The sequence below is a fragment of the Mustela nivalis genome (genome assembly GCF_964662115.1).
Source record: "Mustela nivalis genome assembly, chromosome: 16".
Lineage (NCBI taxonomy): Eukaryota > Metazoa > Chordata > Mammalia > Carnivora > Mustelidae > Mustela > Mustela nivalis.
Window position 1 is genome coordinate 28,232,923 of NC_139035.1, and position 12,627 is coordinate 28,245,549.

The 12,627-nt window shown below is 40.3% G+C and overlaps 1 protein-coding gene across 4 annotated transcripts in view; it reads left to right on the forward strand.

The window, feature by feature from the left end:
* Nucleotides 1-2,658: 2,658 nt before the first annotated feature.
* Nucleotides 2,659-12,627, forward strand: part of ANKRD45 (ankyrin repeat domain 45) — a 55,737-nt gene continuing 45,768 nt past the window's right edge. For 2 of the 4 annotated variants that reach the window (XM_082704443.1, XM_082704445.1), the window contains exon 1: nt 2,659-2,762. The gene's annotated coding sequence lies outside the window, so the exon portion shown is untranslated. Of the gene's footprint in view, nt 2,763-3,244; nt 3,393-12,627 lie in introns of those variants that run through there. The other 2 variants (XM_082704442.1, XM_082704444.1) reach the window with 2 other exon arrangements.

Consider the following 12,627-nt stretch of genomic DNA (forward strand, 5'->3'; position numbering starts at 1 on the left):
GTTTTTATGTCTTCCTTTTTTTTTTTTTTTTAATGCCTAACATTTATATGCCAATGACCCCCACATTTTTATTTATATTCCAGTCTTGTTTATTGAGCTTTTTTTTTTTAAAAAAGATTTGTTTATTTGAGGACAGAGAGAAAAGAAGGGAGCATGCATGTGAGGATGCACAGGGAGGGGCCGAGGGAGGGAGAGCATCTCAAGCACATTCCCCTGCTGAGTACAGAGCCTGGTGGGGGAGGTGGAGGGGCTAAATGTTACAACCCTGAGATCATGACCTGAGAGCATGACCTGAGCTGAAACCAAGAGTCAGACATTCAACCAACTGAGCCACCCAGGCGCCTCTACTGACCTTTAGATTCAAATGTATGTTGGCTGGAGGCACACTGATATTTCTGCCTCTGCGTGTCTAAGACTGCACACATCATCCTGATTCAAACCCTCCCTCTGAATTAGAAGACCCCTAGCCACCTGGTCACCCAGGGGAAACCCGGGAGTCACCCTTGGCTTCTCTTTGTGCCTGTTGTCTTATCTTCCTCCAAACTGTTCTCCGTATTGCTGTCTGACCTCTTCCAATCTCTTTAAATACATCTCCTGCTTCTTTCAACCACATATCCGTGGCCTGTTTCTATCTACATATGCATTTGTTTCTCTATTTATTTTTTGACTTATGACATATTTTATGACTCCATTTTGTTTTTACAATTTTTTTTGAATGCTTTTTCCCACTTCTTTGCCTTTTGAATTTCTATTTACTCTTTGGTTTTGGTTTTTTAAAAAATTTTATTTATTTATTTGACAAATGCAGATCACAAATAGGCAGAGAGAGAGAGAGAGAGAGAGAGAAGGAAGCAGACTCCCTGCTGAGCAGAGAGACCAATGTGGGGGCTCCATCCCAGGACCCTGAGATCATGACCTGAGCTGAAAGGCAGAGGCTTTAACCCACTGAGTCACCCAGGTGCCCCCACTTTTGGATTTTCATTCTGTAATCTTCTATCATATTATTTATTATTCTGAGCATTGGGTCATTTGTTAGGTGTGCCTTACAGGGCTATACTTAAGTCACTGACACAAAGTTGTTGAAATGGAGAGGGTGAGAGAGTACTAGAGCATCCTGCTAGAAACCTGTCTTTGTATAACATTGATCCTCTAACTGATAATATTCATGCACAGTTTTTTCTTCTATAAGCAAAACACTTACCTGCAATTTTATCCTTTCCAACTTTCATTTTGGGAATTTATCTCGATGGACAGCATGTTTCTAAAATAAAGCCATACTATATTTTCCCCTTTCCATATTATGAGACATTGATGTTACAAGTAATAGAAATCTAATCCTTTTTTCGATTACTTTAAAAAAAAGTAGTGTTTTAAAAGATTTTATTTATTTATTTGACAGAGAGACAGAGAAGGAGCAGAGGGGAGGGGTATAGGAACAAGGAGAGGCAGACTCCCCACTGAGCAGGGAGCCCAGTGCAGAACTCAATCCCAGGACCATGGGATCATGACCTGAGCAGAAGACAGACACAACCAACTGAGCCACTCAGGTGCCCCTATAAAAAAGTAATTTATTGTAACAATTGAAAAAAGAATAAAATATTCTACTAAATACTATAAAATACTTCTACTTTCAATCAATTTGGAAACCTCCAGCCCACTATAATTTTCTGGAGCTGACCTAATTTTGAGGGGGCTTGAATACTGGTTAACTCATCTGCTCCTTAAGCCATTTGTACACCAGGACTTCACTGTCATATCTGGACCTCCATCATTAGTACCCACAGGTTGTTGCTCTTCTGCATCCATTTAGCCTCTTCAGATCTAATGGCTCTCTTCAATATTCTCATGCCAAACTTGCGGGGCAGGGGATGGGAGTTAGAGAGGATCATGAAAATCTTTCTACTGGATCTGGGCCACTCCCATGGCAGAATTTTCCTCCGGAAGGCTCACCTGGTCTGCCTAAATGAATCAGGCAATTGTTTCTGACATGGAGTTAAGCAGAGAATAGGGCCCCTTTGCTTTTAGGTTTCTCGGACCTACTTAGAGTCTTCCCATCCTTTCTAGCATTCAGAGCACTAAAAATAATCTTTTACGAATTCTATTTTTCAGTATTGGAATCCATTTAAGACTTTCCATAAACAGTTGTATTTGAGAATTCTTCACACCTAATGAAGACAAATTAAAAACAGATTCAAGAGTGATCATGCATCAGAAGTCATCTCCCATCCAGATGCTAAAAAAGAAACCTCAGCCAGACTATGAAAAACATAGTACATACATATAACATATTAAAAGTGAAATACCTAAAATATCTTGCTCTTTCAACAACTTCAGTAGGAAATGAGTGCTTAGTAGAGCAAATGTGCTATGTGTTGATTGCAGGAGTGAGCTAGCAGATGACAAAATTTCTAGACTATTGTTCCTATCTATAATGTCAAACTCTAATATTTTGACTATTACAACTACTTTGAATAAGAGAAATCTAATAATTAAATTTTTTTCTCAAACTTATTTTTTATTCCAGAAGTTCAGATCTATGGTAGCAATATTTCACTTGGATCTTAAGCCAAATATTTATTTTAAAACTAAGCTATTCAGCCGTCAGCTCAGATGTTCTGAGCTCTACTGAAATATTACCTCCTCCTTAACTATTTCCTTGTAGAAATAGTAAATAAACAAATGCTTTCCTTCACTCATGAATCAGCTCCAAAACTTCCTGGTCTTCACTCTGTGATTAATGCGGACATTTATATAGTTTCTGGGTAAGTGTGGCACTTTTCTCCTGTCTCCTTTTGATGCCCCTGGTCCACCCCTTCCCATCCTCCCTTTTAAAACGTTGTTTGTTTTTGATCTTAAATTCTTCAAGCAAGCTAGATACTAATTTCCTAGGCCCTTCCACGCCTGACATAGTTGACACTTGTGAATTCTCAGGAAACGGGCTTGGTGACAATGACCATGAACCACAAGAAAAAGACTTCTAACAGCCTAGAACATCAAGCAAGCTGTCGGTTATATTACAACGTTTCGTAGTTTTCAGAACGCATCCTCGTATTTCTGGGAAAGTTCTTTAGTTCAAAAGCCAAAGATAAGACTTAAGACGGACCTGCAACCAATGCGCACGCCTTATTTTCAAAATTTATTTTTTAAACTGTAGAGTATATACAGTCCATACGGTAGAAAATTTACAAAATAAAGACCCCTCCCGCCCCCACCCGAACGCAGCGATTTAACGCGGGCGGCTGAGACCCTTTGGGTTTCCTCCCGCCCTCTCGACTCGCACCTGCCCACCTCGACCCTCGCGCGCCGCCGGAACCGCGGCGCTCTGGGCGGCGCTACCGCGCGCGGGTGCGCCGTCGCCATGGTAACCGCGGAACTCGGGGGCCTGGGGAGCGGTGAGTCGGGGTCTTGCGCCGAGGGCAGCGGTGGGCGCTCCGGGTTGGGCCGTGGTGGGGTGGGAAGAGGAATGGGTTTTTTTCCGTGTGGCCGCGGGGGCCGAGCCTAGGGGAGTGGGCGTCAACCGCGGCATCTTCAGGCTTTGCCTCTGCCCAGAGCTTTGCAGAGCGGCTCCCGCCCCGCGGGCAGCCTCGGAGATCCCCGAGTGTCCCTGAGGGATTCAGGCCGGAAGGCGAGCTCCGCTGTCCAGAAGTGACTGGTGTCCGCCCCCCGCCCCCCGGGCCTCTTGGGACTGTCACTCTGTTTGCGCTTCCTCAGGCCTTCCTTTCTTTAACCCCAGGGGCCCAGGTCTGCCCTTTGGGGCCCTCTCCTTGAGCTGGGACTTAAAATCCTCGAGGGGCCACGTTTTTTTGAAGAAGAATTCAATTAGCTTAAAAGGGCCTTAAGATCTATTCATCGTAATGTGGAGCTTGTCTGCCTCCTTGCCCTTTGTGTCTCCTTCTCATGACCTGGGTTGCCCTATCCTTCTCGTTTTAAGACTCCTTCCTACTCCTCCATCATGGGGTGTCCCCACTTCTTGGAAGCCTCTTTCCAACCTCCCCGCTGCCCGTCTAATTTAAGTGTCCAGTGTCTTTACTCTCAGTGCTCTTTGCTTGTATCTCCATTATATCCCTGTCTCACCGTCACTGCCGATTTACTGGTGGCTTCCCCAGTGGACTGGGGAATGGCCTACGGGGTAGGACCGGGGCCCCTGTGATGTTCTTTTATTAGTGCCTGAGCAACCTCAAATGAGTTCGCACTTCATGCTTAAAAGGACGAGTTTTTGCCCAGCTTTCCAACACGAATTAAGTAAAGCCGAGCAGGTGCTGTTCTCATTTCACGAATAAAGAGCGTGAGTTCAGAAAAGTCACGTGATTATTAAATACCAGAATTAGGACTAAAGCATGGGCCCTCTGACTCACAGACTGCTCTGCCCTTCTGCCTTCATAGTTCCAACCCTGTCTCCCCTCTCTGTGCTTACATTCTCTATGAACGTTTGGTTATAGGTACCTGGGTTGCAATTTTTTTTTAAATTTTATTTATTTATTTGACAGAGATCACAAGTAGGCAGAGAGGCAGGCAGAGAGAGGAGGAAGCAGGCTCCCTGCTGAGCAGAGAGCCTGATGTGGGGCTCCATCCCAGGACCCTGGGATCATGACCTGAGCCAAAGGCAGAGGCTTTAACCCACTGAGCCACCCAGGCACCCCAAGCAATTTTGATTTACGTTGTAACTTCTATGGGCAAAGAAAACAGAATTTATTTTTTGTCTGTGACCTAGATTCTTTTGTGAGCCCTCACTCATCAGTTATCAGGAAAAAATTAAAATGTTCCGTGGTTTTAAAGTTTAGACACATCTGTAACTGGCTTCTTTGTCTAATGTTTAATTTCTCTTATGCAAAGATATTTAGGTTCTCAGGTAACTTGTCCCCTGATACTGTCCTTGAGATGCTGTTCTGGTGTGTGGATATATGGGGATTCACGAAACTTTGGGGCAACTGAGGCCCCTTTGTCATGTTCGGAGTCCTGTCCCTTGTGAACAGATCTCTCCTGATTTGATCAGTGCCCTGAACCTTCTGTGACTTTCCTTCCACTCTGGTTCCAGTGGCCCCTACAAGAAGACTCTGCCATTTCTGGATCTCATCCATGTCTTAGAACAGTGGTCCTCAAACTTTTTGGTGCCGGTACTCCATTACACACTCAAAAAATTACTGATCTGAAAAGCTTTCCTTTAGGTGGGTTTTATCTAGCCATAAAATCAGCATTAAAAATATAGTAAGAATTAGAAATTAAAACTGAGAATTAAAAACACATTACTTATTTTAACAATAATAAAAATAATTCTATTATATGTTAAATATAAATTACATATTTCTTGTGGAAAATAAGTATTTTCTAAAACAAAAATATTAGTGAGGAAGTAGAGTTAAACATTTTCAGTATAGGTGTACCTGGGTGGTTCGGTCAGTTAAGCATCTTACTTCTGATTTCTGTTCAGGTCGTGATCTCAGGGTAGTGAGATCCAGCCCTGTGTTGGGCTCTGTGCTCAGTGGGGAGTTGGCTTGAGATTTTCCCTCTCCCTATGCTCACTCTCTTTCTCTCTCAAATAAATAAATCTTTAAAAAAACATTTCAATATATAGAATATTGATAACAGGAAGAAAGGAAAAGCTATGTTATTATGATCATCCTATTAGTACTTATAGTCACAGTAAAAGTACTTTAAAATATTCTAAAACTTCTATGCTATAAGAAGAAGAAACCATAAAGAATAGAATTCTTTGCTCTGTCTTCAAAAAAAAAACCAGTATGATGAAGGACACAGTCAACAATAGACCACCAAACATATGACAGAAGAGTTTACTTTTTTCCACCAGATTACATGTCTTTTAAAAGGCAGGCTTGTCTACGGCCATACCACCCTGAACGCGCCCGATCTCGTCTGATAAAAGGCAGGCTTAAGGATAAATGCTTTGGAAGACTTCACTTTGCCCTTTTATTTCGGAAAGGCTGATCTCAATTTAGTTTAGATTTGGGGTAGAACAGTCTTGTAGGTTTGACCATAGACCAGGGTGACTTAAGTCCTAGGACTTTGTCCTAGTCCAGTGGCTCTTAAAGTATGGTCTGAGGATTCCCTTGGGGTCCTTTTGACATTTTTCAGGGAGTTCACCGATAAAGCTATCTGCATATTCATTCTTACACATCATTTGTCTTTATATTCTCATTCTCTCACATGTTATGGTGGTTTTCTGGAGGCTCAATGACAGTTGCTATCACAACATCACACATCATGGGAATGAAAGCAGAAGCAGGAATTTGAACCCATCTCTTTTCTATTAAGTCAGACATTAAAGGGATTTGCAAAAATGTAAAATAAGCCACTCTTCTGATCAAATTTTCCTTATAAAATATATTTTTCATAAACTATAATTTGTATGTTAACATGTAATTGTTTTAACATGAACTAATACATATCTTACAGATTTTTAAGTTTTAATTTCTAATATGATAAATGTTTTTTTCTAATATGGTAAATACTGATAGATATAACCCACACAAAAATTTTGGGGGCTCTCCATTTTTAAGAGGGTAAAGAGCCCTGAGATCAGGGAATTTGAGAAATGCTGCCCTAATCATGTTAATTCTGGGCTGATATGGAAATTAGGCTCCATTCAAGGGTATATCAAAGTAGCTTTGAGTATTCTGGCCTGAATAATATTTCCAGTATTTGATCCAGTTTATTTATCAATCTCTGAATTAACTTGGGACCACACTGATCTCTAGATGCAAAATAATCTGTCTGTAATCAAATATTTGGTGGTGGTAGAGTAGAAAATAATTTACTCACACCATGCATAGGACAACTGTGTATTAAAGAAAAAGAATAATAGTATTACATCTATTCTTTTATTTCATGAATGCTCTTGCTGGAGGAATGATGACATAATGACTACGATTGGTTTTGTTTCCTGAGAGCTCACCATGTGCTTGACATATGCAACATCAAATTTATTAATTCTTAGAACAATCCTACAAACTAGGTCTAGTGGTATTCCTACAAGAGATTAGGTAAATCACCCAGTATTTATGCAGCTAGTAAGTTAATTGCAGGATTGGTTTGTAAACTCGAGTCTTTTTTACTCCAAAACCCATTGTTCTTGCCTGTGAAGAGCAGCAGTAGGAATCGCAAGCTTGATGTTAAGAGTTATTGAAAACATACGTCAAGAATTGTGATAAGTCTGGAAGGGACACAAGAGAAATCTAAGGCTTGATCCTTGCCCCCATCCAGTTTCTAATCTAATTAAGTGATGTCTTCTGTATTTGAAACAAATAGAAAATAATGTAATACCATACTTGGTAACTTGTATGTTATAGACTATGTATAATGGCCTTTGGAGATCATAGGAGGAAGAGGCCCCTGTTCATTCTAGAGAGGAGTCAAGGAAAGTTTCAGGAAGAAAATAGGTTGATAGCTTGGCCTAAATAGGATTTGGATAGTAGGAATGGAGGAAGAAAAGAAACATTATTCTAGACCTAGTAACAGGAATATATATGAGATGTAAATAGGATTTTCTCAGTATCTTTAAGGTCTCCTCTCTGGGACCCCACTAGGCCGGTGAGGAAAGGCATTTTAAGCATATTCTGCCTCTGTTCCCTAAGGTTTGAATATGGCTATCTATAGTGGATATGTTCCAGGAGATCACAATGTTATTAATAGGGTGACAAAATAACTTATTGTGTGGTAATGATAGACACCTTTGAGAGTAAGAGAGGGTGCTATTAAAAATTACAGCAGGGGAACAGATGTAACTGGAACTGCCCTGGGTACATTGAAACATATGTCACCCAAGCTATTAACCATAAACACATGCTGTTTAACTTCTGTTAAATTCTCTCTTGTTGATTTCCTGGTATAGTTGCATAGAGGTTATTCAAAACTAATGTTTTTTCACAGTGTGGCTTGTATCAATTTGGTGGGTGGCACCAGCCTTAAAAAATATAATGGGAATAGGGATGCCTGTCTGGCTCAGTTGATAGAGCTTGCGACTCTTGATCTCAGGGTGCTGAATTTGAGCCTCACATTGGGTGTAGACATTACTTAAAAAAATGAAAACTTTGGGGCACCTGGGTGGCTCAGTGGGTTAAAGCCTTCAGCTCGGATCATGATCCCGGAGTCCTGGGATCGAGCCCCGCATCTGGGTCTCTGCTCAGCCGGGAACCTGCTTCCCTTCCTCTCTCTCTGCCTGCCTCTCTCCCTGCCTGTGATCTTTGTCAAATAAATGAATGAAGTCTTTAAAAAAGAGAAAAATTTTAAAAATATAATGGGAATAAAGACATCAGTGTATTACATATGGTAAGGATAAATGGCATTTAGGTTAATGATATACATGCAAGTATATCCCATATATGCAGTGTACCCGGGACAAGTGTCCAAGTGTCCATTACCACTGATCATAAATTAATTGGTTGGTTTACCTATTAGTAGAAGATATATATATATATATAGATATATAGACATTTACATATGTAAAATTGAAAGAAGATATCATAAACTAATATGTACTATATAATACATAAAAATTATTTATGTATACTATGTATAATACAATATATATGTAAACCAATATATATGTGTTTGGACAGGACAGCCACCTCATGGTCCAAACTAGCTGTGCAAGCGCTAGCAGTCATGTCCAATCCAGCGAGAAGGAACCACACTTTCCTAGAAGTTGCATACTACATGATGATTTACATCTTAGGTCTCCCATTTGGACATATGGGCACATCATGTTGCAGAAGAGACTGGGAAGCAGTTTGTTTTTTTTTTTTTAAGATTTTATTTATTTATTTGACAGAGAGAAATCACAAGCAGGCAGAGAGGCAGGCAGAGAGAGAGAGAGAGAGAGAGGGAAGCAGGCTCCCCGCTGAGCAGAGAGCCCGACACGGGACTCGATCCCAGAACCCTGAGCAGCGGCTTAACCCACTGAGCCACCCAGGTGCCCCAGGGAAGCAGTTTTATTCTAATATAAATATTGGTTTTTTAAAAAAATGTATGGTTAAAAAAAGAGAGTAGGGTTCTGTTCCTAAAGAAAGGGAAGATCTGATTTTAGGGATGACAGCTGTGTCTGAGTACTATATCAGGGGCTTGCATGATCATGCAGAGCCTGGAAATGAGCAGGAACCAAGGGAGCTCTGGAGAGTCAGACCACAAGAACCACAGCTTGTTCTCATAGCAGGAAGTTTGATCAGTACGCCCTTGAGTCACTGTGATGAATGACCTTCAACTAGCCTCATATTCCTGTGTCCCCTGTTCAAGTGTCAAGATCCTGGTCCCTTATTTTACAAGCTAAAAAAACTTAACCCACAGATACAGAGAACAGATTGGTAGTTGCTAGAGGTAGAGTTAGGGGTAGGTGAAATGGGTAAAGAGGGTCAAAAGGTAAAAATTTCCAGTTACAGGATTAATATGTTCTGGGAATGCACTGTACAGCATAGGGACTATAGTTAACAATACTGCATTGAATTAAATACAATACTGTATTGTATTATTGTATTTGAAAGTTGCCGAGAGATTAGATCTTAAAAGTTTGCATCACAAGAAAATATTTCTTAATTATATGGGGCGATGGATGTTAGCTGTGGTAATTATTTTACAATAGATATATAAATCAAATCATTATGTTGTATTAATTAAACTAATACAGTGTTATATGTGAATGAAAAAAAATGAAATGATTAAAAACAACAGCAGAAAGTGTCAAGATCCTAGAATTGAGCAGCTGACTGGCAGCGCCTAATTTACATTTTTGTCCCCAACCTGTGCTGAGACAGAGAGGAGGAGGATCTTGCTTCTGTGGCTTATATAGTGGAAAGTTAGCTTTGTCTTCCACTAGAAATCTCTAAAATGGAGATTGGGATTCTTTAAGAAGGTGTGTGTGTGTGTGTGTGTGTGTGTGTGTGTGTGTGTATGTTGGGAGGGTGGAGAGTTAGATGCTAGCCCTCAAAAGGATTAAAATTTTTTCTATATTTATCCTGTAAAATGAAGGAGTTAAATGAAACAGTTTCAAAGATCAGCCTTAGGGGGCGCCTGGGTGGCTCAGTTGGTTAAGCATCTGTTTTCAGCTCAGGTCCTGATCTCAGGGTCCCAGGACTGGGCCCCCGCACTGGATTCCCTGCTCAGCAGAACCCTGCCTGCTGTTCTGCCTAATTCTGCTCACTCTCTGTCTCTATATCAAATAAATAAATAAAATCTTTTTTTTTTAAAGATTTTATTTATTTATTTGTCATACAGAGACCACAAGTAGACAATGAGGCAGGCAGAGAGAGAGGGGAGCAGGCTCCCTGCTGAGCAGAGAGCCTGATGTGGGGCTCAGTCTCAGGACCCGGGACCATGACCTGAGCTGAAGGCAGACAGAGTCTTTAAACCACTGAGCCACCCAGGTGCCCCAAATAAATAAAATCTTAAAAAAAAAAGATAAGCTTTGGGCCAAATTTTTTTTTTTTTAAAGATTTTATTTATTTATTTGACAGAGAGAGATCACAAGTAGGCAGAGAGGCAGGTAGAGAGAGAGAGAGAGAGGAGGAAGCAGGCTCTCCACGAGCAGAGAGGCTTTGGACCAAATCTTATGGTGAAGTCAGGGCTGATTGGCTAACAACTCCCATTCCCAACCCTGTCTACCTTGTTTGCTTCTATTATAATAGAAATAATAGAGATATAATAATTATAATAGAGAAATTTGCTTTATTTTTTGGGCTTCTTTTAAATATAGGGATACAGTTTGGCCTCTGTTAGGGGCTGTTAGGAAAGATTTTACTTGGCTTTCCTTTTAAAAAGATGGATGGCATAGCTATTCTCTCGAGGATTCCCTCTTTTTCCTGCCACAAATGCAGATGTGATGCCAGGAGTTATGACAGCCCTCTTGTCACTATGAGGCAATAGCCATGATATGAAAATCTTACATAGTATGGTAGAATAGAAAGATAGAAAGAGCTTGCATGTGTATTTTTGAGCTGCTAAACCATCTCCACCTTTACATTTCTTGTTATGTGAAAAAATAATCTTTTACTTTTGAAGGTCAGTCTTACTATTTTTCTGTTTTCTGTAATGAAGGAATTCCTAACTTCATCAGCTTACAAGTATACACATTTAGTGAAGGTAGAGGTTAATGTAGGGCTATGGTAAATAGAGATATTATTCTAATTAGATTGCCCTTCCTTCTGACTTCTGAATGGCCAAATCTTGCCCATTTTTTATGGCCCAGGTTAAATGCTGTATATTTTACTAAATATATGAATCTATCCCATTTCCTGTGTCTTCCCCCTACCCTCCTGCCACAAACATGATCTTGAATCTTCTATTGAATCTTGCTTTTCTTCTTTTTTTAAAATATATTTTTAAAATATTTTTATTTATTTTTTGAAGAGAAAGGAACACAAGCAGGGGGAATGAGAGGGAGAAGAAGGCTTCCTGCTGAGCAGGGAGCCTGACACAGGGCTCGATCCCAGGACCTCGGGATCATGACCTGAGCCGAAGGCAGATACCCAATGACTGAGCCACCGAGGGGCCCCTGTCAGCTTTTCTTCTTTTTAAAAAAATAGTGTTACTGAGTCTATTTGTATTCCTAAAATGGAAATTTTAATTGCTTTGAACTTTACAAAAATATATCTTGCTATATATAATCTTTTTGGATCTACTTTTTCCCGTTAATATTGTATTGCTAAGATTCATTCATTCATATTATGTGCTTCAGTTATTTACTGCTGGGTGACAAAACACCCCCAAACATGTAAAATAGTGCACATGCATTATCTTCATGTTTCTCTGGCTCAGGAACCAGGGCACAGCTTAGCTCGATCTTTCACTTTGGCATCTCTCATGAAGCTACAATCAAGGTGTTGCCAGTGACTGCGGTCATCTGAAGGTTCAACTGGGGCAGATCCGTTTCCAAACTCATTGAGTGTTGTTGGCAGAGTTAAGTTCCTCACGAGCTAATGGACTGAGGGCTTCCATTCCTTACTGAATGTTGGCCAGAGGTTGCCCTCTGTTCCTTGAAAGGTGACCCTCTACGTCATATTGCATGAGAAGAGCCAGGGAGAGAATACCAACAAGACAAAGTTACAGTCTCCTATAACTGATTGTGGCAATAACATCCCATTGCTCTTGCTGTATTCTCATTAAAAGAAAGTCACTGATTCAAGGGTGTGAATACTAGAAGACTGGGTGAGAATCACTGGGAGCCATGTTAGAAGCTACCTACCACAGGGGGTCACTATAATTTATTCATTTTAATTACTATATACTATTTTGTGTGACTTGCTACAGTTTTGCTTTTGTTCTTGGGCTTCATTTTCCTGCCCAGGATTTTTATTGCTATGAACAGTGATGCTATGAACATTCTTATACATATGCTACTCTAATTTATATGTGTTCTGCTAGACTGAGCACAAAGAATTCCTTGATTACTTGTGCCTGGAATTAATCTCATCCCTTCCTATGATACTTAGCGCTTGTTACCTTTTATCACACTTATTTTGTGCATCTCATATTTTCTCCCTTAAAATAGTAAGTCATTGAGGGCAGGAATAAATTTGATTCTTCTTCGTAATTTACATAGTGCCCAAAGAGCACTTAGTATATTAGTAAACTTTTAGTAACCATCACTGAATGAATAGTTCTGTCTAAATGTCATTGCCTAAA